The sequence below is a fragment of the Nilaparvata lugens genome, chromosome 6 (assembly GCF_014356525.2).
Source record: "Nilaparvata lugens isolate BPH chromosome 6, ASM1435652v1, whole genome shotgun sequence".
In the NCBI taxonomy this organism is placed as follows: Eukaryota; Metazoa; Arthropoda; class Insecta; order Hemiptera; family Delphacidae; genus Nilaparvata; species Nilaparvata lugens.
In genome coordinates this window covers 26,512,689-26,524,381 of record NC_052509.1, presented here as the reverse complement: position 1 = coordinate 26,524,381, position 11,693 = coordinate 26,512,689, and the positions used below count along the sequence as shown (strand labels likewise).

At 34.2% G+C, this 11,693-nt stretch overlaps 1 long non-coding RNA gene across 1 annotated transcript; it reads left to right on the top strand.

The window, feature by feature from the left end:
• The first annotated feature begins 566 nt into the window (after nucleotides 1-566).
• On the top strand, nucleotides 567-2,110 carry LOC120351862. Its single transcript, XR_005571593.1, has 2 exons — nucleotides 567-871; nucleotides 956-2,110. It is a non-coding gene; the product is annotated as an uncharacterized LOC120351862 (long non-coding RNA).
• The last annotated feature ends 9,583 nt before the right edge of the window (nucleotides 2,111-11,693 follow it).

The following is an 11,693-nucleotide window of genomic DNA, read 5'->3' as shown; positions in this document are numbered from 1 at the left end:
AAATGCACTATGATACAGGAATAACAAATTCCAATTCAAATCAATCTTATTCCATTTGAATGGTATCACATTTACTTTTGAGTGCAGGATTCGAAGGTTTAATAGATATGATCCCAATCAAGGTAACCGCCTTCAAAAGTCTTTCGCCATCATAAGCCAGTCTTCTATGTGCCTGTAAAATGTTGTAAAATGTCAGAATTTGTCCTGCAAAACATTAAGAAATCATTTAATAAAATAAGTTTGTATTTATTGCTGAATGAGCTATTTTTATAAAATAGTATAAGTAACAATATTATTTTCATTGGGTATTGGTAGTGCTGACATCAAAAGTGAATTTTGAAGCTCAAGTGAAGGATAAATCTGAGAAGGCGAATCTGGGGTTGAACTTGGCATGGAGAGGCATTTTTAATAATGCTAAGGTAGACTTTCCAGCTAAATGTAAATGGTTTAAAGCTTGCGAAAGGGCTGTACTGTGTCACGGAGCTCAGGTATGGGATTACAGGCATATTACAATGTAAGTTACTAGGTTATTTTTAGGCTCATGTTCTCCTGCAAAACATTAAGAAATCATTTAATAAAATAAGTTTGTATTTATTGCTGAATGAGCTATTTTTATAAAATAGTATAAGTAACAATATTATTTTCATTGGGTATTAGTAGTGCTGACATCAAAAGTGAATTTTGAAGCTCAAGTGAAGGATAAATCTGAGAAGGCGAATCTGGGGTTGAACTTGGCATGGAGAGGCATTTTTAATAATGCTAAGGTAGACTTTCCAGCTAAATGTAAATGGTTTAAAGCTTGCGAAAGGGCTGTACTGTGTCACGGAGCTCAGGTATGGGATTACAGGCATATTACAATGTAAGTTACTAGGTTATTTTTAGGCTCATGTTTCAAACTGGTAAGGCAGGACAAAATACCTTATTTGATGGAAATGATTAATTTATTTGAGATAAGATGTTTGTAATTTGTTTAAGTTCGTTTTATTTGTATTCTCTGAGTTGTTACTATCGCATTAGGTATGATTTTCATGGGAGAACATTGTGTTGGTTATTTTATTTGATTAATATATATGAGCTTTTGTTCGGAATTAATAAAATTTGATTTTTAGATAATAATTTGTTCTACGCATTTTCAAGATTTGTGTTTGACTGAAAAAAAAATTATTATTGAATTTTTCCGGCTAGCAATTGTTCAATCAAGCTGTAAATTGTATGAGTTTTCATATATATATATATATATATTGTATTGTGTAATCTTGAATAATAAAGCATTCTTTCTATTTATTCTATTCTATTATCAATAATGCAAAAGTTTTCGCTAATGTGCGATGCACAAATTTTCTGTCCTAATGTCAGTACAACCAGTTTGAAAAAGCAAAGCAAATCTCAGTATAGTGATATGTAATTTTTGAATAGAATGATTTATCATTCAAACCTATTTGTATACATTATTAGAAATTTAAAAGCCTAGAGATTGCAATAAAAATTCAAGTAAAATTTGAGTTGACAGGTTGTTGAGGAAGCTAAAAAACTTTGAAATTCGATAAATTGGAAGAAATTAATGTGAAATAGTGGGAAGTAATTTTAGCCAATAAACCTCACGTGTTAATTTCAGCAGAACTTACATAATAATGAAACAGGAAAGAATAAAAAATCTTAAATTATGTATAATATGTAACTTGAGACAAAAATTACCGCTTCCCATGCTTGAATCTGTATAATCAGAATGCTTGAATCTTAATATTCATTGAAGTGATTTGAAACAATTTTTCTTCATCACAATATATGGGCAATGCTCAACCATTTGCATCAGGCAAATGCCTAAAATTGCATGATGTCCCATAATTTAAAATGTCAATAGTCAAGAAATCACATTGAATCATGAAATAGTTAACATATTTCAAGAAATTATTTCGATCCTCAAAGCTTTTCAATTACTTGATAATAGGAGTAAAATGAATGCTTTGATTACTGCGACCTTCCTTGGTGAACGGGTCCGACCACATTATGACAGAGATGTTCTTGAGAATTGAATAGGTTCCTGGATTCATGGATTTGATAGCTTTTACCACAGCTAAACAGTCGGCAAGTTGATTTCACCTCCTTCTTCCGCTTTTATGATGCAGTACAATAGGTTCACCTGGAATCAAAATAATGGACAATAATGGACATCTAATAATGATTAGAAATCAGATTATAGTGTAATTTAGTATTGTAATTATGCTTTATTTGGAAAAGTAAATTATGCATTTTCTCCTGTAGGAGGCGAGTTAATAGTATGTAGCACACCGACTAAATTGTCATCACATTGATATTTCGCACAATGATATAAGTTCATGAGACTATGTTCTATGATAATCACCCGTTAGATGCACTTCATTCCAGTATTTCCTAGAGGAGAGACGCGCATAAGGACACCTCAAGGATCAAAACCTTCATTCTTTTCACCGCTTTCTTTGATATCTGTAAAATACTTATTTGTAGATCGATGAAACTTCTTGAAACTGTAAATTCCAATATATTTTTACAAATAATATAAAATGCAAATTAATTTAAACAGTTCAATTGTAACAACATTGATATTTTTACATTTCCGAGTATGTCAAATTATCCAATTCAAGAGAACATCTTATTTAACAAGGTAATTTGAGAGGTTTTATTGAAAAAAGCTGTAACCAAGGTCTTAAGCTGAATAAAACCACTGAATTGAAAGTCAAGCACTTATTCTGATGCAGTATGTACGTTTAACATAGTGACTTTTAACATATCAGTGCTTCAAAGTGCCAGACGTTCAATCAGGTGGCATAATTCAGCTATAGGCCTCAGTCAGAACTCTTCACCCTAATATATCTCTTAATTATGATGTATCCTCAATTGGACAATAAACGTGAGACTAATTTGGACAATAGGACAATCTAATTGAACAATAGAGACTTGGATGTGTAGAAACATTAAAACATTGAAATCACTACCTTCACAGTAATTCTAAAAACTTAACATCCTTTTTGGGACACTATATAAACCAATAATCAAGTAAAGTGAGGAACTACTTACCAAGGAGTTGTGTCTTTCGGAAAGCTTTCTATGTGGTGACAGGCAGACATAAATGGCATTTTTATTTCTAAAAAGAAAAACGTATTAGTAGAAGAACGAGTTAAGTAGAAGAAGTAATAATTAAAAAGATTGAATGCATCACACTAGAGATTAATCTACTCTCAATCCACATGAAATTTATATTGATTTTTATTTCTAAGGGTTGCATCCATTTTGCACGTATCGTATAGAGCACTAGCTGACTAAAGAGTGCAGCCTTACTTGTCTTAGCTATCATGGCCGACATATTCCCTGTTTTGATAAGCCTAAAAGTTTGGTCAGAATGGACTCCCTACTTTCAAATCAGTGAAGAGTGCGCAGGTGAATAGTGGAATAAGAGTGGTGGTGTTATATGGCGGAAACTATGTCATTTTAAGTATTCATGTTCATCATGCAGTGTTAAGGTGAGCATAGAGGCTTTATTGTTGGAACGTTCTTTAAAAACAATGACAATGTGGTAGCGACGCAGATGCTTTTTGTAGGCGGTTTGGTTTGAATCTTCATGACAGTTTCTGATCTGGTCGAAAGGATCTGCACTTCCTAGAAAACAAGCTGGGCAACCTAAAAAAGGTGGGGTACCTGAAAATATCGCGGCAGTGAGGGCGTCCATTGAACAATCCCTATCGCGCTCTGTGCGGAAACATCCAGCTCCACTTGGAATATTGTCCAGAAAAGCAAGGCGAATTTTACACTTCTCCATTTACACCCCTAAAAGATTATGGTTGTTTCAGACGACTGGTTAAAGCATACAGATGCTTGCAACGCACTCTTAACCTCTGTGCAACACGATACTATTGAGTGGTCTATAGATGAACCATATTTTCACGTCTCCGGATCAGTAAATACAGGAAGTACAGATCCAGTCGACCATACAGTAGTAAGCCATTCCTTAATGGCGTCGCATAGGTTCATCAGAAAGCCAGTCATGATGATTCAAACCAAACCACCTAAAAAAGGTTTAAAAGTTGCATTTTTCAGCGTTTTGCTTCCACGCTCATATCTTGAAAACAATGCATTCAACCGACATAACTAACTATTCAAAAATGAAGCTTGATACATTCTCTACACTTTTTGTTTAGTGAAATTTTGTGATATTCCCAACAGTTCCCCAGATATTCGCTCTTGAAGGTGTGTAATTCTTAAAATAGCAGGTTTTTATCCAATGTTTTGCTCTTTCATGGGTCATAGCTCTCCAAAAATGCATCATAAAATGGGGACTTTTGATATGTTCTCCTCCTAACTAGTTTCAACATAGCTGATAAGTCAAAAATGTTGTTTAAAACATTCCCTCCAAATTCCTTTGTCAATTGGTCTATTGTTGCAAAAATGGATATTTCACACTCAACACTAAAGCTGCTGCAAAAGGTGTTGAGAAATTTGTAAAAGTGTGAATTTATACATCAAATTGAGGAGAATTTAATGCTCTATAAGCTCATAATCAACATGGATTTTTCCCATCGATTTTTAAAAGCAAAGTTATAAAAGCAAAAATAGAAAAAAATTGGTGGCAAATGTGTTTTTTTAATGTCACACCTCCAAGAGCGGATATCTCGAAAACTAGAGGAGATAAAAAAAAGTTGTAGAATGAATATTGTAGGAGATCATGTAAGCTTTAATTTGTTATATATGATAGTTATGGTAAGTCCTTAAGATACATATTTTTGAGTTTTATGCGAGAAACCAAAAAATGGTAAATGGAAACCACAATTTTTATACTGGGACAAAGTCACCATAATTTTAACCTAAAATGACTTTCTAAATGATCACTATGTATAACAATTAAAATATAATTAAAAACAAAAATAAATGTACTCGCCGATATTATAAGTCTTTTAGAAATGAGTTTTCTAATAGGCTACGAAGCTTTCAGACAACAAAATCACAAGATGAAGCAAGAAGCTAGATTTTATGTTGATAATTCAAGTAATATACCGAGATTCGACAAGATATTAATTGTAAAACCTAGATAATGATCAAGGCAACGGATATAAATGTTAAACATCGATTTCGGATAACAGATATCGGAGATAAATGATTTGAATCTTTTTCCGCGACGTGGGTCAAAGTCACCCCGGTCGACGAGTCACCCCGGTATTTTACAAAGGCGACTTTCTAGAAGTATCTTAAGCCTAGGTGATGAAAAATGATACAATATAAGTAGAGTTATAATAAATGAGGTTATGTAGAGTTCTTTTTTATTATTGTATTAACTTAATGATAAGTTAATAGGAAAAATATCAAATAAAAGAATCATTGCTATAGATTCACAAAAAAGCTTGTAGTGCACCCAATAAAACACAGAAAGCGAGGCAGGATAAGGGGCTAAGCTATCTGTGATAATAGGAAAACAGTTACCGTACAGGAAAACTTTATTTTCTATATGAAAACATAGCAAATCAAGTATGGGTGCCTCAGTAGGCTACCTACCTTTACTTATTGCAAATGTTAATTAATTTCATTAGATTATTGGAACACATCAACTTATATTTTATAGCTTTTATAAAGTTTCTAGTTTTTAATGTTCCCGAAGACCTGGCATTACTGGCAAGGGCTGAAGAAGTTAAATCATAAAGAAGTAAATAAACCATTTCACAAAACTTAAGTAACTTACATCTAGTTTTAATAGGTTGATATTAAAAGAAAACTTACTTGGTAGGTTTTTGATATTTCATTAGCTTCATTAACTTGAGCCATTCGTTCTCCACAGAAAACTCAAAATATAGGTACGATATAGGCAGTAGTAGCCTAATGCTATTATCTGAAAAATAGTTTCCAATTAGGCCTAGCATAAATTAAATAAATATAGGCTAAGTGAATTATCATCAGAATAAAACTAAATAACCAAAATACCGTAAGTTAAATCAATAAAATATGGTATGCTACTCTAGTTTTAAGTTTGATGTTTTTAATTAAAAACATTGAAAATATAAAGTTGTCTTTCTTATTGTATTACTTTATGTGATACCCATGATTATAAAATAAAGTGATAAACAATGAAACAATGTTGATCAACCAATCTCATTGATTCACAGTGAAACTTGCTTATTGTTTAACTCTAAATGTATTAGGAAATACTGTACCTATGTAACTAAGTTAATGACCAACAACCTTGAAAAATAAACATTAATTGTTATCATGGATAAATAGCAACATAATATTTCAATAGGAAAATTCAAATCCTAAATAATGAAATACTTACCAACATATAGGTAAGTCAGTTTCTTTCTTGTTATAATAAAGATTTTTTTATTAGGTATGCTACATTATTGCTACTTCATTTTATAACTAATAGCAAAACCAAAGTTGATTTAATAGTCATTATAACGTGGACCTCACTATAGAACCCTATTTGTTTTGCGATAAATTTGTTTTGTTTGTTTCATCACACATGTACACAGTCTCGCTAATAACGATCGATACTATGAGTTCGATATATTTCCAATTCCACCAGCTGACAAGATATTTTGAGTTCCGCCGGCCTGCACGGTGGGTCGGCCTTGTGCACGATATTCGGAGTTCCGCCTGTCAACATATTCGGAGTTCCATATATTTCCAATTCCGGCCAGCTGCAAGATATTTTGAGTTCCAGATATTCCCAATTCAGGCGACCCCTTGCATTCGCATGTCTGGACACTGTTCGCTGAGGCATGTGGGTGAACCGGAACCCTGTCGGTATTTTGGCATGTTCAAAGGCGCCTCGGGCGAGCATTGAATGTGTGGACGCGATTTTGCCATATGGGTGAGGCAAAACGAAAACATTGAAGGCTTCATAACCTAATTCAATGAATTAGGTTAATGAATGACAAATCAAATTGTGATCCAATAACTAATTGTAAATTGTGGGATTTTTGTAATTTTGTAGGATATGTGGATTGTCAAATATTAAAATAGAAACATGCATGGAGTATATAATTTGTATCATGATTAACAAATTTAGAACTGCATAATTCAAGTGAAAATAGCTTCTCTACAGGGTTCCTACAAAAAAGTTTAGCTCACATATTATTATCTTACTGTGGCTATCAAATCATCTTGTGTTTGTTTTATGTTATCAATCAGAGTTGAAATTGTAATCTTCAATATGATATTATAATATAATATGTTTAGATAGCTAGGCTATCCATAGAGAGATTTATTCAAACATTGAACTAGTATTTCTTAAAGTTAAATCTTGAAGCTAATCTCTTGGAGAATCTTGTTTTGTCATGTGTATGAGCAGAGTTAGTTTAAAATGGGCAGCAATTCAGTATTTGATTCAATTTATGGCTAATTTCGTTGAAGAAGACTGTCAATTTTGTAGGACAGTGATAAGTGCTTTGATTAGGTCATCAAAACTTCTGGAATTATTGTAGGAATTTTTTATTGAGATTCAGAATAGGTATTGCAAACCAACAAATGAATCGCCTAATGCCCAGAGTCTCAAAGTTAGAGCAAATCGTTCTTGTAAAGTTATTGCTTCCCTCATGATGGTATCATTTGTTCGGATAACTAGTTGAATTGAATTTAGTATATTAACAAAATAATTTTTTGACATCCTAATAAAGTTTGAATTGACAATCTCATATCTTATGTCATGTAGCAATTCATTTCCTTACTTCAACCTACAATCATTCAACCCACCATCATCATTTGTTAAGTTTTAGGCTATTTTCGATTTAAATATACAAGTCATTGAAATAAATGATACAGCTGCATTTTGTAATAATATTACGCTGTGGCTACAGTTACGGTAACCGTAACTCCATTCGCGTTCCGGTAAACATTTGCGCAGGCGCGGCTACCGCTATTTACATGTGCATTGTGGTGTTGATGGTTTTTGGTGACATGGTTATGATAACCTATCGTTTCAATGAAGTTAGTTAGAAATAAGTTAGTTAATAATGAAGTTAGTTAGTTAGAAATCATAACCATGTGACCAAAAACCACAAGCACCACAATGCACATGTAAATAGCGGTAGCCGCGCATGCTCAAATCTTTACCGGAACTCGATATGAGCTACGGTTACCGTAACTGTAGCCACAGCGATAATATTATCTTCAATAATGGAATGACGCCATTGTTATCATGATGTGGAAAATAATTTACATCTACCATGTCTTCGTGTCGTCTGCAAATCAGATAGCTTTTTGAATGCCGAGGCATACGTGGAACGCGTCCACAAGGACGTACAGTGAATGCCGAGGCATGTGTACTAGGGTGGGCCGAAAAAAATTGTTTTTTTTTCGAAGTTGTAATAGCTCGCAAAAGTGTCTCTTTTGGAAGGGGAACACAATGAAATAAAAAATATTGAAATTGGTTGACATCTTCCGGTCGCGAATAGGCACTAAAGTTTGTTAAAAATCTAAAAAAAACAAAATTTTTCAGAATTTTTTTTCAACTTAAATTTTATTTTTTTGTGTTGTAATAGGTGAAAAATACTTGAAGTCATTGTGATTTTTTTTCATCCATGTTAGGCAATATCTTCCGGTGGCGCAAGGAGCCTAAAATTTGCTAAAATATAGAAAAATCACAATTTTTAAACATTTTTTCAAGAGAAACGGATTAATATTTGACGAATGTAATAGCCTTAGTTGTTATTCACATGTGATGCTCACTATTGGAAAAACAAAATAGGTTATTAAACACAAAGTTTTTGGGTCGCACAATGACTTGAAAGTGAAGGGAGGAGGGGTGTGGGTCTGTGGGTGGAGCATAAACGAGCTGCAACTCGCTTGTTCCACCGTGTTCACCATCTTTTTCGCCATCTTGTCACGTCATTGGCACTCAGTCAGTTGTGTTTGCCAGTCTGCTTCAGTGTGATTTTTGTTTTGATCAGTTAGCGATTGCAGTTTTTGTGATGCGAGTAAGTTGAGACCATTGTTTCTGATTCTATTGTGACTTGGAAATAATACTATCGTTATGACGACTCCCAAGAAAATCACAAGACAAGTATTCGACTGTCCTATTTTTGGAGCACCCAAAGATCTTTCATTGAACAAGCTTCCAACTGGTGAGGATGACATACAGTTTTGTTCACAGGAGAGGTATAACTTGGCACTCAAAATCAATAATAAGAGTGCTATTTTCAAACAAGTTGCTAGTACAGTAACTAATAAGATAATTAACTTGTACGAAAAAGCGTCCATCCCAACAGTTACGGAAAAGAGAGTCACTCAACTTGTGAATGTGCTACATGATAAGTACTATAGCCTAAGGAAATCCTACACGCGAGACAAAAACAATGCATCTCTTAAAAAGAGAGTTGATGATTTTAAGACTAAGTGTTCATTTCTTTTTGATGTAGCAGCTTGCAAATGTCTCATCATAGTTGAATGTACTTGCAAAAAAACCCCAGATTTGTGTCAGTGAAAGTTACGGTTGATTGTAACTGTGAAAAATCCAAGAGAATCCTCTCCATTGAACTGAGATTTGTTCATTCCCTACGAGTACATGGAGTAGGAAAAATTGGAAGTGTAGATGTAGGTGAAACAAACAAGCGTAACAGAGCATTAAAAAGAAGTTACAAGAGAATAATGCATTTTTAGATGTTTCAAAACCCTCAACCTCATGCCTTGACTCAGAACCAGCAGTAATTCAAGAAGAAGCATGCAATAGTCCCGCTACAATGGACAGCGACAGTGACAGAGACCCAGATTATAAGGTGAATGAGATAAAGTTACCCAAGTCCACTAATTGGCAGATGAGAATTCATTTAAAATTAAAATCTACTGCTATATCAAGTGATCATTATGGTGTTTCCAATCGCGCAATGGCAGCTATTGCATCTAGCGTATTGCATGACTTAGGTGTGGTTACTGATTCAGATTCTTCCCATGTTATAGACAAAAATAAAATACGGAGGGAAAAGCAGAACATAAGGACTGAGCTAAGAGATAAATCAAATGAACTTTCTTTGTTAGGTCTATATCTAGATGGAAGGAAAGACAATACTTTGGTGATAGAGCAGGCCCACTTGAAACAGTATCGTAGAGTCATAAAAGAAGAGCACTACTCCCTTATTCAAGAACCAGGCTCACTCTACATCGGTCATGTTACTCCAAGCTCTGGAAGCTCAGAAGAAATTGTTAAATCTGTTATTTCGTATCTATCTGAACATGAAATATCTCTTGAAAACTTGATTGAGATTGGCTGTGATGGTACTGCTGTCAATACAGGTTTGAAATCTGGTCTGATTCGCCAAAAAGAGCTATTTTTGAAAAGACCTCTACAATGGGCAATATGTCTCCCACACTTCAATGAGTTGCCGTTTCGGCATTTATTTGAACATCTTGATGGCAAAACAACGGGGCCTACTTCCTCTAAAGGGCCAATTGGTGAAAAGTTATCCAACTGTGAAAAGTTCCCAGTAGTTGCCTTCCAGATCATTGACTGTGAAATCCCCGAAATAGACAGACAAGTACTTAGTAAGGATCAGCAATATTTACTTGATATTTCTAGTGCAATTAAATCAGGTATTTGTGAAGAAGATTTGGCTGCTAGAGATCCAGGACACTTATCCCATTCTAGGTGGTTGACAAGAGCCAACAGGACCCTCAGACTCTATGTAAGTGAAGTAAGCCCTTCACCGGAACTGAAAAAAACTTTTTCTATTTGTGCTATGCTCATATATGCCAATGTGGTTTGCAATTAAAAAAAGTAGACTATTCACTGATGGTCCAAAACTTGTGTACCAAACCATCAAATCAACAAGGTACCTACCAAAAGACCTGCTCAACATTGTTGATCCTGTAATCGAAAGAAACGGTTTCTTTGCAAACCCTGAACACATATTATTGGCAATGACTCAGGATAAAAGGAAACATATAAGAGAGCTCGGATTGCTAAGAATTCTAAAGTCAAGGCAGGTCGATGAAAGAAGGAAAGCCGTGAGAACATTTACCCCTCCAAAAATTAACTTTTGTGCACAAGACTACTTCGAATTAATCAACTGGACGGACTCCAATCTCAAACTTTCATCACCTCCTTTGTTGAGGGACTTTACAGATGAAGCAATAAGAGAGCTCACTGACTCCAACAGTGACTCCATCCCAGACTGGAACTCTACTTTTCAAAAATTCCCAGTTCACACGCAGGCAGTAGAATGGTGTGTTAAACTTGTCACAGAAGCTTCGAGAACGTTTTGTGGATTTGACAACCGAGATGGCTTCATAAGAGCAACACTTCTGTCAAGATCGTCTATGGCCAATTATACAAGCAAAAAAGATTTCAAAGTTCCATCTGAGGGAAATATGTAGTTTCTAAAAACAAATTAAAGATAAAATTGGACAGTTTTGAAAATTCAATTTCTCCTCATTTCCTATTTCAGTATTTATGGTTGAATAATATTCAACAGTTTCTTGTATTCTACAGTTTGTGAAATAAAAAACAATATACCAAGCTCGTTTTTCTATACTCACCCATCATATTGTATCAAGCTTGATCAAACTTGTCTTAAAGTAGCCCACATTGATTGAAAATGCTCAAGTTATGTTCTGTGAAAAATGTGATTTTTTCTATATTTTGGCGAATTTTAGGCTCCAAGCGCCACTGGTAGATATTGCCTAACCTAAATGAAAAAAAAGCACAATGATTTTAAGCTATACTTTAAGTATTTTTCACC